This window comes from Canis lupus, chromosome 11, assembly GCF_048164855.1.
Source record: "Canis lupus baileyi chromosome 11, mCanLup2.hap1, whole genome shotgun sequence".
Lineage (NCBI taxonomy): Eukaryota > Metazoa > Chordata > Mammalia > Carnivora > Canidae > Canis > Canis lupus.
The window spans coordinates 57,081,879-57,099,391 of record NC_132848.1 but is presented as its reverse complement, the minus strand read 5'-3'; the positions used below and the strand labels follow the sequence as shown (position 1 = coordinate 57,099,391).

The window sequence follows — 17,513 nt, the reverse complement described above, 5'->3', positions numbered from 1 at the left end:
GATAATTTTGAGAGTTAAAGGGGGCCCTGGGCATAATTACACTGGGACAGTAAGTGTAAATTGAGATATCTCAGGAACACCAGGATAAATGGTTACCCTACTTTTTTTTTTCTTTTTTAATTTATTTTTTATTGGTGTTCAATTTACCAACATATAGAATAACCCCCAGTGCCCGTCACCCATTCACTCCCACCCCCCATCCTCCTCCCCTTCTACCACCCCTAGTTCGTTTCCCAGAGTCTTTAGTCTTTATGTTCTGTCTCCCTTTCTGATATTTCCCACACATTTCTTCTCCCTTCCCTTATATTCCCTTTCACTATTATTTATATTCCCCAAATGAATGAGAACATACAATGTTTGTCCTTCTCCGATTGACTTACTTCACTCAGCATAATACCCTCCAGTTCCATCCATGTTGAAGCAAATGGTGGGTATTTGTCGTTTCTAATGGCTGAGGAATATTCCATTGTATACATAAACCACATCTTCTTTATCCATTCATCTTTCGATGGACGCCGAGGCTCCTTCCACAGTTTGGCTATCGTGGCCATTGCTGCTATAAACATCGGGGTGCAGGTGTCCCGGCGTTTCATTGCATCTGTATCTTTGGGGTAAATCCCCAGCAGTGCAATTGCTGGGTCGTAGGGCAGGTCTATTTTTAACTCTTTGAGGAACCTCCACACAGTTTTCCAGAGTGGCTGCACCAGTTCACATTCCCACCAACAGTGTAAGAGGGTTCCCTTTTCTCCACATCCTCTCCAACATTTGTGTTTTCCTGCCTTGTTAATTTCCCCCATTCTCACTGGTGTGAGGTGGTATCTCATTGTGGTTTTGATTTGTATTTCCCTGATGGCAAGTGATGCAGAGCATTTTCTCATGTGCATGTTGGCCATGTCTATGTCTTCCTCTGTGAGATTTCTGTTCATCTCTTTTGCCCATTTCATGATTCGATTGTTTGTTTCTTTGGTGTTGAGTTTAATAAGTTCTTTATAGATCTTGGAAACTAGCCCTTTATCTGATATGTCATTTGCAAATATCTTCTCCCATTCTGCAGGTGGTTACCCTACTTTTAATCTCCATTCGGTGCTGCCCCAAGTTTATTATCACACTATGTTGCCAGATGGAGCCTATATGTAGGGTAATGGTTGCTCTGTAGTAAATATAGCCATTTTATCATTTATGGAAACAATATGTACATACCCAGTAAATACTTTCATCAGTAATGAATCCCTTTTCTCAGTTGCTACTACCACATGGAATATGAGCTACTACTAAGGGTGCCACCTGGGATATTTATTTTTAGGGGTACCCCAACTTCCTTGTCAGAGGAAATTAGCTACATCCCACTTACTTAAAAGAAATTTGCTGCTGTGAGAATGAAGTCCAACTTCATAAATTCTGTAGCATAGACTTGCATCACAAAATAAAGTGAATGGTGACAAATCAAAACAAATTAAGCAGTGTCAGCTTTGTTAGTCTTCTGTCATAACAACGTTGCTTCCAGAATGCAGATCAAGCTAAATGATCATTAAGGTAACCACACAATACTTTCATTTGATGAAAAGACATTAATTCATTTCTAACTCACTGAATGAAGTTACATGCTAAGAGACTGATGGAGTCTTTCCTGAGGACAATGAGGATTTAACTGGAAATATGTCATTGACAGAGAATAACTAAACCTCAGATAATGATGGCGGAATTCAACTACTCAGAGCATTTCTCATACATGTGAAATTTCCTTTAAAGGGAACATGTGAAGCTGCCATAAATATAGAGTCACCAAGTGCACAAATTAGCTCTTGTAATAAACAAGATTAAAGACTCCGAGCATTGCAATGGGCTTGGTTAATCAATAGGCACTTGAAGGAACTTTAAGATTAATCAGAGTGTAGGTTCTACATTCCATCTACAGGAATGTCTCTCTGAAATCCTGTATATACTCAACCATCGTTTACTTTGCACTTAGATGTCGAGATCTAGCATGTATTTTAGTTGAATGATAAGAAATAGTCATTCCAGTTACATTGCCATTTAGTGGGGGTTGGGGGGAAGGAGAGAGAAATTTGCTATTTACCTAAGTAATTTAGCAGCACATAACCATTTGGTTATACATTAAAATATCGAATGTTAGAGAATATCAATAGGAATGTTGGGGTAAAGATATCTGGAAACCTCTCTGTAAAGTCATGCGAATACTAGAAAAATTGTCATAATTACCTGGATATAGAGATGTTCAAAAGGTGCTATAAAAAAAAATCCGGCTCATAGTTGGGAATCTAGAAGTCCTTGCACGTGGGCAGGGCTATATGTATGCCCTACAAACATCTAAGGAGGCCCTAAACTCTCAACTCTGGATAATGTTGAGGCTCTGTGTGAGCAGGCAGTGAAACCTAAGGTGGAACTGTGAACTGCCTAGTAGAGTGGAGAAGGCATAGCCAGCCATCACAGAGTTCCTGTATAGCTCTGACCTCTCCTTCTTTTATTCTATTATTGTCACAGATTCTGTCTATATACATTGTGTGCCCATCTACTGGGATTTATAATTATCACCTTATATAGATCTCTTAAATTAGGAGGAAAAAGATGATAAAAAATACATATATATTTTTTTCTAAACTAAATTGGTATATACTAGGTATTAATCCTCTGGAATTCACAAAGAAAATAATTCTTAAAATACAGCAAAATAAAACAAGGAAATTAAAATAATTCAAGTAAATTCATTTCTTTAATATCAATAATAGCATTAATAGATGAAGGCAGAAACAAAAAGTCATAAGACATAGACAATAAATAGCAAAATGGATGATGTAAATCATATCAATAATTCTCCTAAATGGAAATGGATTAAACACTGCAATCAAAAGGAAGAGATTAAAAGAATGGATTAAAAAATATAACTGCGAAAGAATGAAACCTATCTACCAAACAGTAAACAGAAATTTAGAATGGCTATGCTAATACCAGGCAATGTTAAGACAAAAAAAATGCTACTAGAGAAAAAGAAAAAAACATTTTCTAATGATTAAAGTATCAATCCATCAAGAAGACATAGAAGTATAAGCATATATGAAACTAACAACACAGCTTCAAAATACATGTGGTAATATCCGACACAGCAACAGAGAGAAAATATTCAGTAGTTGGTAGTGTCAGTATCTCATATTCAATAATAGAGAGTCTGGCGATAATAAGAATCAGAAGATCAACAACTTAATGAAAACCGGCTAGACTTAGCAGACAGCTACCCAAAACTCCACATAACAATAGCAGAATATATATTCTTCAGTGCACATGAAACACAGTCCAAGATAAACCATGTGTTATCCCATGAGACAAGTTTTAATATGTTTAAAAGAATTGAAATCAGGGGCAGCCCTCGGCACTTTAGCACCGCCTTCAGCCCGGGGCCTGATCCTGGAGACCTGTGATCTAGTCCCATGTTGGGCTCCCTGCATGGAGCCTGCTGCTCCCTCTGCCTGCGTCTCTGTCTCTCTCTCTCTCTCTCTCTGTCTCTTTCTCATGAATAAATAAATAAACTCTTAAAAAAAATAATTGAAATCATACTATGTTCTCTGACCAAAATATAAGTAAATTAGAATTCAATAATAAAGAGAAATTTGGACAAGTCATAAATATGTGGAAATTAAATAATACACTTGTCAAAAAGCAAAGTCTGCACTTGGATAAAACAAAGCAGAAAGCTCAATTTAAATGTGAGGCTTTTGACCTGCAAGCAGGGAAACTCCAGGCTATGGGTCATTTAATTCCCAGTTACTCACCAACTAAGGGATTTTTATGGAATACATATGAAAGTTATTTCGCTTTTTCAGCTGACTGGTTGCTTAGGGGTTTTCTTTCTCATTTGGTTCAGGGTCACTGAATCAGGGGAACAAGGAAGTCCAGAGATGACATGGATAGCTTTGGCATTTGGGAATTGGCTAGTACCCTATGCTGATTTCTAAGAAGGGCTATAAACTCTCATAAGGAAGGATTCTGTTCCTTCATGTGCTTGGTTTGATCATTTCTATTTTGTTCCTGACGTAAGTGACTCCACTTTAGTTAGGTTGTGCACACTCCTCAATAACCTTTGGATCCAGAGGGAATCATTAGGAAAATTAGAAAAGACTTTAAGATGAATGAAAATAAAAAGGCAACATACCACACTTAGGAGATTCAGTGAAATGATTTCTGTCACATGGAGCTTTGATTGCAGTAGGTAGAGACAAATAATAAATATAATAATAAATTGACTAATCAGGTAGTTTTCTTAAAGGCCATGGTCTGTGTCACATGTCTTTTATCACAGTTCAGGACATTTTCCACTCTGTCACATGCTATGGTTTGAGGAAAAGACTTTTTTTGAAAAGGAACTACTAACAAGATTTTATTGGTAAGACAAGAAAAGCACTGGTTCTTTCTTCATCTCCCCTCCTTCCCAGAGAGGCAGGCTGGGGTCAAGGTAGTGACTGACATGCAAGACATACCCATATACCAAGAGAGGGATTCCTCTCTCCCTTGTGTTCTTCTTTTTCATGGGTAAGTGTGGAAAGCATTGTTTTTAGTGGGAGAGTCCTCAAGAACTCTTTGATATGAGTCAGTCTGGCTTTTTGTACCATTTAGTTACTGTCTGGGAACCAGGAATGTGCACTTTCCTAGTGCTGGTTCCATGTTTCCAGACAGTGAGGATTATAGGCACCCCACCTTCTATTCCCCCATGTCTTAACTGAGGGAGGGAGCCAGCAATCCACGGGAAGCAGACATGGGTACAAGGTCCAGGGCTGCCCTCTGCTAGCTCATTGTTCAGGCAAAATGGTAACCAATTATGTATCTCTATCTCAATTTTGACTAAAGGGATTTTGGCTATTAACTGCATCAATATGCTGAACTTCATATTACTTCGTGTACTTATTAGCATATCTCAAAGGTCTTGGATATCTTATTTTAAAATAAGGAAAAAATATAGAAAGTGAGCCATGGGGCTAAGGAAACCTCCCTTCCATCTTGAAATGAAGGGATTGCCCGTGTTGACAACCACATACTGACTAAAGAGATTTCAGGCTCAGATTCTCGCTCTCTCTGGAAACACTATTTTCATGGTGCATTTAGCAAATGCTTTATTATAATTGAACTTCTATGAAACTACATATTATGCAAATAAATTAATTACCATTTGTAGCATTACAATGGCTAGTAAATCAATTCATAATTATATGACACTTAAAATAAATAGAATAACACTCTTTAAATTTCCCTGTTGAAGTGCTAATGCATAATATGCTCAGTAGCAGAGCAATAAAATAGTAAAAGGCGAAGCAACATCATATGCTGAATCACGGGTACTGAGCGTAAAATGAAGCCACAATGACTACGAGCTTTGCTCTCTATCCCTGTACACAGAAGCCTTTTGAGCACTCTAGGTACCCCAAAGAACTGCCTATAAATGTATCCAATATACTTTTATTTTCATAATCAGTAGCTGACATTAAAGGCCAGAACAGAGTATTTGTTGAGATAAACTTAATTTTTCTCTAATACGGAATATTCTTTCCAAGTAGTCACTTGTTTCAAGAGCATTGCTTTGCCAAGCAAGAACTGATAGGGTAAAATTTAAAAATAAGAAAGGAAAACTCCTACTTGAGCATTGTACTTGCAAAACACATAGGGTGGGCACAGTGCTGCTAGTGGTAATCCTCTTAAGCATTTCAGTGGAGGAAGTCTCTCCAGAAATCGAGATATAATTCAACTCTAAAGACAGGCATTAGATGAATCTGGGGCTCTGGAGAGACAGCAAGAATAAAGCATCAATAAGCAACTATTCCTTATTTTGTGTTTCTTTATATCCTTGTCAATATCAGAAGATCCTGTAATCCAAAAAATGGCTATAATCCAGGCAAGCATTTGATGTATCCCAGAGGTCACATACATTTGAAGGCCTTCAATAGGTAAAAGAGCCAAACTGGCTTATTTTATTTTATTGCTACAATAGAAATTGCACATGTACATATACACTAGGAGCCATGCTCTGAAGAGCAAATGGAATGTATAATGAGATGTGGCTTTGACATGCTTGGTTGGCAATGTTTTCTCCATTCCATAGTAAATCATAAGAATGGCAGCAACATGCTGTCAGAATGTATGATAAATAATAATTTCCTAAGTCCCAGTCACTCTGAACCTCTAGATGAGAAGAAAACCAATTTAGAAGCAGTTTTATTTTGTGGCATGTGGTCACAAGAGCACAGTTCTAGCAGCAGGGTGCCTGGGCTCTCCAAAACACTTATTTGTGGCCTTGGAAAACTCGGTTCAATCCTCCAGTTCTAAAATCTGTAAAATGTGAAGATTTGAAACCTTACCGATTCACCTCTCATAAAATGTTGCAAGCTTGAGATTAAATATTAAAATAACTAATTATCATCAATTACTAGATTCAATAAAATTGTAGGTAGGACCTTGTTAATCAAATCTCATGTCCGTTGATTCATTACCTAACTTTAGAAGCACTCAAAGGACAATTGTTTCTCTTTTAATATTTGTCAAATACTGATCAGTGAAATTACTCTGAAATGTAGCAGAAAAGATCTCTCTTGAGGCCAGTAGAGGAAAAAAAAAAAAAACCCACAAAGAACAAAAACACCTCCATCTCTGCAGGGTGTTGAAGCAATTAGAGGCCCGTATTGGTGGAATGCAGGAAAGTGAGAGTGGTAAGTCTGCAGGGAGGGTTAAAAATGTGGCTTGACTTTTAAAATTTGGGGGATAAAGAATAGTTGCATGTGCACACTCATGAATGTGTGTGTGTGTGAGAGAGAGACAGAGACAGAGACAGAGACAGCATTCTCCTCTGCTGGGTGACCCTAGTTTCACTGAGGTCTCTACCTAGTTAGAAGAGGTTGGAGGACCTTCACAACTCAAGCAATGAGGAAGCACCCATGGGAAACTGAAACTCAAAAATGTGAGACAGAGAGTGCTTGGAAAGTTGAGGAGACTTAATGCTCATCTTTTGTACGGAAAGACATTAGGGAAAAACACTCATTTTCATTCCAATTCAGAAGCCAAAACTGAGATGAAGATGCTCCTCCTTGCTCTTGCTAACATTACCGAACCCCTCTGCTTCCTCCCTTTAGAAAACAAGAGAGGCTGTGGCAGAGAAATTTTCTTGAACACACAGACACCAGGCCTCATCAAGTATGCTTTCTTGGCTCTTATATTAGGTTTCTGTGGAATTTACTCAATTATTTCTTTAAAGCAAAGGGAAGGGTTTAAAGTAGTACCTTTAAGTGCTGTCTTGCTAAAATCTCTGTAAGTGATTGGGCTCAAAGCAGGGTATCATAAAATTTGAGGAAGGCATTCTCTACAGAAAAGCCAGTATGATTTTTTTAAAAATTTTTATTTATTTATGATAGTCACAGAGAGAGAGAGAGAGAGAGAGAGAGAGAGAGGCAGAGACACAGGCAGAGGGAGAAGCAGGCTCCATGCACCGGGAGCCCGATGTGGGACTCGATCCCGGGTCCCCAGGATCACGCCCTGGGCCAAAGGCAGGCGCCAAACCACTGCACCACCCAGGGATCCCCAGTATGATCTTTAAAAAAGTTAAAACCTAGCACATTACTGCCATGCTTAATATCCCTCCATGGCATCCTACAGCATCCCGCTGCTCTTAGAACAGCCTGGGTCCTTGCCACAGCCCAGATTGGCTGTCCTATATCTTCTGCTGCTTCTTCATTTCCATTTGCTGGTTCACTGTACCTGAGGGGGGCACCACCTCCTTCTGTTTCTCAGACAGGTAGGCACGCTTGAGCCTTTGAGACTCTGCACTTACTTCCTCTCTTGGAATTTTCTTCCTTCATCTATTTACATCCCTCAGATCCTAGATTAAGTGGCTCATCTTGTGAGATGCATTCTCACTGACCTTATCTGAAGTGATTTACCTCAGTTATTTTACTTGTTGCTCTGTTCACTTCAAGGCGCTTAACGCAATCAATAATTAATTTGCTTATTATGTACATCTTTATGATCTTTATTCCCCACTACAATGTTACCTCCATGATCAGGGATCTCATCCTTTTATTTACCATGTTATCTTTAGTACTTAGAACAAAGTTTTGCACACAGTACAGACTCAGCATTTGCTAGATGAATGGAGTTGCACTAACCTCTGCTGTGCTTTTAGTGCTAAAATCAATTCAGCCAGAGAGAGTTGTGCATTTTGTAGAATATTAGAGACGGATCACTTGTGAGAACTAGCCTACCGTCCTTATTTACTGGAGATGAAATGAGACATCATATAGTTATCCTTGGGCCAATAGTAAGTACTGCTATGACCACATCACTGAAGGAAACATGCCCCCAGAGAATTCTCCTAGAGAAGCATACATCTTTGAAGTCTTTTGGTGACATAATGCTGTGTATTTATGAAGGTCAAGCATATTATCAATATTTACCATCTGAATAGAAAAATGGCCTTGATTTTTCCTAGCAATAGAGGAAATTTTTCCCATCCAGTATTAATTAGCTCAGGAAGTCATACAGCTTTGCATATCATCCTTATTCAAGAAACATCCCCTCACTTTCTAAAGAGAGAAAGAGAGTAAGAGAGGAGAGGGACAGAGGGAAAGGGAGAGAGGTCATCTTAAGCAAGTTACACACCCACTGTAGAGCCCTACAGGGGGCTCTATCTCAGGACCCTGAAATCATGACCTGAGCTGAAATCAAGAGTTGGTCATTTAACCAACTGAGCCATCCAGGCCTCTATCCTTTATTCTTTTTATTATGCCTTCATTATGTTTTTTCAGCTCACAACACTAGGAGAGATTTTGTTTATATTAACATCCAACAGGGAAAACACTAGAATACAATCTAATATTTGATTGAGTTACATTTAATTATTTTCTTTATCAAAATAACTACTACATAATGAAATTCTACTAATGCCATATCAGCTGAATTATAAAGACAGGCATAAATCACAAAATGAAATCAAATTTGTGTAGATTAAAATACTTGAGAAAATTCTGAAATATTTAAAGTTAGTATTTAAAATACTATCAAGTTTCTCTTTAGACCTTATGTTTTCAGCAGAATGAGATGTCTAAAGATCAGCTAAATCATCTCTTTTCTTTCAGACAAAGTTCTAAAAAAATACAATGACCACATAAATTGAACAAACATGTCTCGATGCTTAAAGAGAAGACAAGGAAAAGGAACTTTACTGCCTTACTCAGTTAGGCTTTAGAATATTGAAGCTTCCAAGTTCTACCTATAGAGCCTCTCACTGAGGTGGTATTTTGGCTGCTGGTTATATGTAGACTCTTCCAATTACTAATATCACATCGAAACTGAAACCAAACATATGTAAAGATCTAAAACTTTAAAAAATAGGGAATAGGATCACATACACATTTGAGGAATAAAATTAATTTGTGAACGATAAATACATTTCACAGAGTGAAGTTATAAGCTGATTAAGCAGAAAAAAGCAAATAAAGTACATATGGGTTCTAGGTACCTGGCTAGCACTCAACAGTTGGTGTTTTCCTTCACTGTTTTATATTCCATAAAATTGTCTATACACGAATAAATATGCTCAGTGACCATGTTTCATATAGAAGAGGGCTTTTGTGAGGGTGAGGAATGACCATTTAAGAGCATCAGTTAGGCAATGCCACAAAATAGCTGACAGCCTTTCATATATACATACATTAGCTGCACAAAGCAACAATTTTACTTTTGCTTGCTTTTATTTCAACTTGCAGACCATTTTATGCCATTAAAGATATATAAAAGATGTGAGAAACACAAATGAACTATCCATTGTATACACTCTATTTCTAGAAGCTTAAAAGGGAAACTTAAGTTATGGCCTATTCTATTGTTGAGATCACTCAGAAAACCAAATCGAAACAATTAAATTATATCCCTTACTGCTACCCAAGTACAGATTTTCTGGATTAAGATTTTCTGGTCTGTGATAGCATCTTTACTTAGCATTACATTCAGGTTATGGAAGAACCCTGCAGTGCTATGCTACAAGGCCATCCTGAACCAGGAAGACTAATGGCTAGAATCTAGTTTTTCCCTTGATCATAAAGGATAGCACTCTGACCCTTGTCTCCAATTTATCACAAGGTATTCTATTTCGATTCACCTCTCCCCTGTAACATAACAAATTAGCCCGAGTGGAACATTTGGCTGTAGTGCTTTCACAAGAAGGCTGGACTAGATTTATGTACACTTAAACCTGTGCCATTTGCTACTTCTTCTCCATAAGAATAATGATGGTAATGAAAGATTAGAGTGACCATCTGCATTCCTCATGGACAAGGCATGAAAAGGCTCACAAAAAGCACAATGTTGACTTTCCACTTCAATATAAAGTCTACAGGTCAGAAAGTAACAAGTTTTCAGAGGTAATATTTGAGAGAATCCAGCCAATGTTAGCATTTTTCTCTCTCAATTTGGCTATCCAAATGAGATGAAAAGAACTATCTGCCTCAGGAGAGATCCTATGAGAGCATGGAAGATGTGGTTGTTCCTAGTATATTTTCAGCTGCTAAACACACCATCACTCAGCCTTAATATATATCTATGTATATAAAGTCCATGGGGAAATGCAATTCTAGCAGTTGGCTGATGGACAGAGGAGAACAAAATGAATTTTACATTTCAGAGGAACAAAAAAAGAAAAGCAGCTTAAAGTCAAGAGCATTTATTGGTATAAAGTCACATGCATAAAGCTAGATTGCTGGAACTGACTTAAGGCCTTTCTCTTCTCTGGAGGCTCTTTACCTTCAATTCTTCACTTTCTGTCTCAAAAAAACTAGCTCCCAATTGTCAGGTGTGAGAAATTCTCACTAGCCCAGATTTCTACCTTTTTACCCCATTTCCTTTTCACTTAATTCTCCTAGGCAAATTCCCTTTATTGTTATTCCTGCAATTTAATAATGTCTGTGAGATGTTCTTTAGAATGTATATTACTTGAAGGAGGCAGAACTAGAATTAAATGTAATACTAGCATTAGCTGTCCTAGTGAATGATTACGCTTCCTGTATGGCCAGTTTTGTAGACGCGCAATTCAATTTAACAGTGCCAAAGGAACGTACTGTTTGTATAGGTATTGAGTGAAGTGATCATTTCATTTTTACCACAAAGCCTGAAATATTTCATCCCTGTGGGTGAGTTCTAATAAACCTAAATGTTCTGTACCATCTTCCTATTCCCACTAAAATGTAAAAATCTTCTAAAAGAAAATGAGCTTTTCTCTCTCTTTGTAGTTTTTTTCTTTTGGAGTCCAGGATCACTGGCAGATATTCTTGAGCTTATGTTGTCTTACATAGTTCACTTTTAAAAATTGTTTTTTAACTTACTTTTCAATTAAATCGTAAACTACTTGTTGATAGAAATTTTAAGTATTCCTCACAGCGCCTTTTAGTATAAGCTAGATTAATAACCGTTAAGTGGATTATACTTAAATTCTATTGTCTTATTCTTCTTCCAACTTGGACTGCAGTTCTCTTTCAGGTTGCTCATGTCCTCATCTCCATTTATAGTGCTTTACAAAAAATCAGATGGGCGAACATAGGGGTAATATGTAGTTTTCTTCCCTCAACTATAATCCTGTTCTGTAATTATTAGTTCTGATCATATAACATGTAATTGGCTGATGGATCAGTATTATATTTTTGAACCTGTCAAATTATTTTATTTTCACAGATAATAAACTTTGTATATAACGAGACTTCAAAAACACTTAAGGAATATTGTGTATAATACATTATCATATTAAAAAAACAATATTTTACCAACATGAAATTTCAACCTTGATGTGTTCTTGTGACAATTCACTACTCTTGATTATCTTTTTATTGACAAGGTTTACAGTAAAGATTATCTGTTTAAAATCCATGATTTGGCATGTATTATAGGATAAAAAATGATGAAAAAAGTAGTTCAGTAAGAGTCCCAATGTCAGAAGCAGCTTTTCAAATACTCAGAAGGAGTTCAGATATGTCATGGGAGATGTGGTAATGCAGTAGATATTATAACTTAGCAACATAAGATCACAAATCTAACAGTATTTCCCCATTAGTACAAATAATAAGATGGGATGAGCTTGCAACAAACTTTGAATAAATGAGAAAGGACTATATACTCACTGAAGAAAATGTTTGATAAGAACAGCATTTCTGTTAAAAAATACTGTTTAATTCTATGACTATGTGACCATTTAATTTGGATATCAAATTCCATTAATTTATAGTTTATATTTTATTATTCTGGTAACCTACCATGATAAAAATAGGGATGCAAGGCACCAGTCTTGTTTTTGACATCTTGACAAAGAGGTTCTAGAATAGAACCATTTGGTACAATTCTGTACAAATCTACTTCTACCATTCATTTTCCACTAATTCTATATAGGTCACACGAGTGCATGAGTATTCCACTAAACATAGCACCCTTCCCCCAAAGAAAAATCCAATCTGAAAATTATTGAAAAAAATGGAGCAGTGAGAGCCAGAGTCTATAGTCTACCACTTACTAAAGCAAAAGCTCCTTGGAGGTGATTAGGAAAAAATAAATTTTTATGTTATTAATATTTGTACTTCCATCCTGCCCTTCTAGCATCTACTACCTATTAGTGCTCATTATAGAGTAGATGTATAGGGGCATCTGGGCTCAGTGGTTGAACATCTACATTAGGCCCAGGTCATGATCCCGGGGTCTTGGGATTGAGTCCTGTATTAGGCTTCTTGCAGGGAGCCTGCTTCTCCCTCTGCCTATGTCTCTGCCTCTCTGTGTCTCACATAAATAAATAAATAAATAAATAAATAAATAAATAAATAAATAAATAAAATTTTAAAAAAAGAGATGTATAAATTAAGGAATAATTGATCTTGGGAAAATAAATTTTCTTCCCAAGGTTTAATACAACCTTAACTAGAAGAATAAATCTCAAAAAAGGCAAGAAGGATCATTTGTCTTCGATTTTTTTGGTATGACAAGAGGTCATAGAACAGATCCACAAAAATTAGAAGATGTTATACTAGAAAAGCTTTATACACATCTTAACTGACATTCTGTAAGCACTGTTTTCCAAGGCAACTGAAAATCAAACTCTGATACAAAATCACAACACCTCACTCACAAAATTCAGCATCAAATTACCAAATAAGCACAATGTTTGTCTCTACATGCCTGGCTGACAATATGGCAAGCAGGAAACTGCCCATGGGGAAGATTCTGAGGTCTCTCCAAATGACACCAACACTGGACTGAATCACCTCCTCTATTATTGTTGATTAAATGATCTATAAAGGTGTGGGTTTTGCCTCCAGGTCTCTCTTAATTCAATAAGTATTAATTGTGTTTTTATGATGTTCTAACACATATGAAACTGTAGGAATTTCAAAGGTGACTAGGACATGATTCTACTTTAAGATAACTCAAAATATAGTGAAAAAGACATGCGCACAACTATCTGTAATGTAATTTGATCAATTTGTGAGATTAAATGTCTGATGATTTGGTTTCCAAGACTATGAAATACTAGTGAGGACTGATTCAATGATCAAGACAAGGCTGAGGGTAGGCACCATGACTTAGCATCAACTGGCCATGGTGGGAAAAATCCTGAGGGTGATAAACTGATAGCGAGTCAATGGTAAGAAAGCTCTGCTAAGATAATCCAACAAATTTGTAGTTTTGGCTGTGATATTCTATATTTACATTCTTATTGAAATTAAACTGCTAAAAGCTGTGAAATAAAAAGAAACCAGAAAGTTGAGCTCCTTGAAAACATTTTGGACGGTCACACCCTGTTCTCAAATTCAAAAAATCAACTTCTTTCTGAATCCTGAGGGAGAGGGCTTTAAGTAGTTGTCCTAAGTAATAGAAATTGTCCACTTTTTGTCCTGCTTATGGAAGTTAGAGAGAGCTGTATTTTAAAGACAAAAGGACAAAATTAGAGCAATATATTCATCCTCTTTTTGAGTGTAAAGCCCCTAAGATTTGCAAAGAGTCTGTTATTGTATGAGACATTTGTCAGCCGTGGCATCCTAATGCAGACTAGAGAACAGTATGTTAAAAAGAGAATATGAGAGAGAAGATCTTCCTGTGATAAAGACTTTTTTTTTTTTTTTTTTTTTTTTTGCATTTTGTTATCAATTCAGAGGCAAAGAAATGAGAGTGGCAGGTTACAGTTAATGAAATCAAGGCCATGGTTTGGTTAATAAATAAGCAATTATAGAAAAAAATTGGACAATTACCTAAAGGAAATATATGTAGTGATAGCTTATTGAGCAATATTATTTTGATATAATGTTATTTAGTTTTAATGCTTGATTTGTAAATTTTTAAGAGTTACTTGGAAGATCATAAGAATCCCAGATACTTAGAATTTAATACCACTTGGACTTTATGACCCAGCTCAAAGCGACTGTGACAGAAGGGAATACTGTAGAGAATCTGTGGCAGGCCCTAAAAAGACAATCACAAGAGTAACCTTGAGGGTTTTAAAGCAAAGTCATGCCTGCTTCTTCAAATAACTAGTTGCTTTCAATAAATCACTCCTGGCTTAGAAGTGAGGCTGCATGGTGCAATGAGGAGTTAAGTGTGTAATCCTTGGAGTCAGATTCTCTGAGTTTGAATCCTAGATCTCTCCCTTAATAGCTGTATGACCACCCACATGATACTTAAACCATGCTATATTTTGTGCCTGAAAAATAGGGAAAATAATAGCACTAGCTTCATAGTGTCACTGTGATGGTTTAAGTAATTAATATACATAAAGTGTTTGTGAAAGTGTCTGACAAGTAGTACAATACCATATTCATATTTTCTATGATTACAACTGGATCCTGGTAGAAACTCCATGTCTGCCCTTGGGGCACCAAATGCTCATGAGACCAGAGCTCTGTGACATAAAGTGTATTATTTGATTCTCTAAATGCTAAAACATGCTCAACCATACCCCCATCATCAAATGGCTATGATTCATACCCAGTCAGGCTCAATTTAGGCCTCAAGAAGGCACCACAAAGTGTTATGAACAGATGATTAATATTACCAGCGCACCCACTCGGCTTGTCATTTCTTCCTTCACTTTTTTAAGTTCCTTAAAACTAGTGAACTAGGAAAAGCATATCTGAACCAGAAAAGCATATCTGAATGGTTCCACATGATATTCTCCCTAGGTGGAAGTGGAAGACTGCAACACATAAGATTGTTCTTTGCCAAAGGTTGGTCAGGGACTTGGAAATAATGAGATTGAAGCTTTGAAAAAAAAATTCTTCAAAAGTCACTTGGTAATAAGTTCCTTAGAATGGGTATAGAATGTAAGGATATGTATATCCCATGTGAATGTTCATCAAAGAATACCAGCTGCAGAAGAGACTCTCAACAGTCGGGTAGATAGATGATCTATTCCTGGATGTAAATCTCTTTAAATGGACACTCTTGTCCTTGGTTCAAAAGCTCATAAATAAAGTGGTCATGATGGTTGAAATCTAAGTTTACAAGTGCTTGATGAAATGGACTTCTTTATAACATAGCTGATCGGACCACTATTACTGTTTAATGCCCACTCTACCAAAGTTAGAGATCAGTGTAGATGGAATCAAGACTCAAGGGAACCTGGTCATAAGTTCATTATTTTTTTTGAGTCTATCAAGAAAACTTGTTCTTCCTGGGCTAGATACTTCTTATGGATATGTATACACTTTCCTTGCCTACCATACTCTGCCAGCAATGATTCTGCAGTGTTAGGGTATTTAAAAGCATCCTGTGTCTGGCCAGGGAATTTAACAGGAAAAGTAGTAAGGAGTGGGTTTATACCCACGGCATTCACAAACCTTAGCATATAGTCAATCATTCAGACATCACAGACCTTATGAAAAGTGGAAATGGCTTATAGAAGATCCACTCATGGTGATAGCTATGAAAGCACCTTGAAAGGTTGGTTTTGGTTCCTCTGAAACCAGTATATGCTGTTAATTAAGGATCAGTATACATTTTATGTTGACTCAATCTCTACCAAAGGAGACCACTAAAAATGAGAAATTAGAAAGCTTTGATGGTGAGCAAATTCTTAATTCTGGTGACAATTACAATTATCTCATATATGATATAGCATTGTTTTTCAAAGTGTGTTTCATTGATCATTATCTCCCCAGGATAAGTTCATAAACACTCTATCATCAAGTTATTTTGGAAAATTTGAGACTTAATAAGTTAAAAACTTCCTTTATTATAAAATGTGTTAGAACATATAATATGGCAGCCTGCTTTATGAATTTTCAAAGGTGTAGTATGTATTAGCAGCATACTCCAAATTTATTTGATCATGGAACCCTATTTTTTCTGAACTTTTATTTTATTATTGTGTTACAGGGAAACATTCAATGGAAAATTTGAGGGGATGTTTTAAATAATGGTATCTGGGTAGGAATCAAGTAAGTGGTGAGGAGAAAATTATGGCTATTATATCTACAAAGAAATTGTAAACACTGTAATAAAAGAGCCCTGGACAAAAAGGTTTGTTAGAGTTGGTTTAAACATACTATTTGGCCAAATTCTTTAGCTTTGGGAAAGCCAGTATTTAGATGTGACAAATTATCAGCCAAGAGTAGTTGTATTCCCACAGTCTCAGTACCTCCATTTACACTATTAAAATCAAAGTCGTGAGAAATATGCTATATGCTGGATTTATAGGCATTTACTCAACGATATTTAACAGTTTTTAAGAAATTACTGGAGGCCTCTTCTCTCTTTTAGTCAAGAATATATGTAATTATTTTTTGTAAAAATTAGAAAATATTTAGTCAACAGATTTGACAAATACAGTAAAGATATGAACATCTGCAATGTGAAGACACATTTGTTTTTATTTTCAGAACATTCTGAAACGAGGAGATGGAATTCAATTCTCAGAACTTGACAAGCTACCAGGTAAAGAAATGGAATTGTCGATCTTCAAACTGTGACAAAAGATACAAAAGGAACTAATTGAACAATCCTGCTTGATTGGCTTATTTTTATATTTTTCACGCTAGAGAAAAAACTAGAGGAGACTAAGTGATAGACACAAAATGTTACGTACAAATGAACAAGTACTTTCAAATCCATGTGTTGATGGGACATTTCATTTCTGTCTTCAGAAGAAGATCATTAAACACTTAATAGTGCTATTTTGGAACTCATAAAACCTGACATCTTAAACAAGTCATGCTTGTATCGCTTGTTCTGTGATGAAAGTATCACCTATTTTCTATTTCCATTTTTTCTCTTCTTTGCTTAAAAAGTATTTCTTTCCAAGATCTGTTGGTGCTCTTTTAAAAGCTAAATTACATACTCTCTAGGTTCAGTTTTCCCAACTGGATATGAACATAAACTTTCAAACAGGAAAACAGTTATTTCACATACCAGTATCCTTGCAGGGCATGATTAGTCCATGATTAGTCCCTGGAATCTCTAGTGCTGATACTTTACTCAACTTTTCAGACAATTTACAAAGT

At 36.4% G+C, this 17,513-nt stretch overlaps 1 long non-coding RNA gene across 2 annotated transcripts in view; it reads left to right on the top strand.

Annotated features, from left to right (window-relative positions):
* The window catches only part of LOC140600222 (uncharacterized), a 329,214-nt gene that overhangs the window by 260,772 nt on the left and 50,929 nt on the right, over nucleotides 1-17,513 (top strand). For both annotated transcript variants that reach the window (XR_012003440.1, XR_012003441.1), the window contains exon 7: nucleotides 16,893-16,947. This is a non-coding gene — a long non-coding RNA (uncharacterized lncRNA). The remainder of the gene's footprint in view (nucleotides 1-16,892; nucleotides 16,948-17,513) is intronic.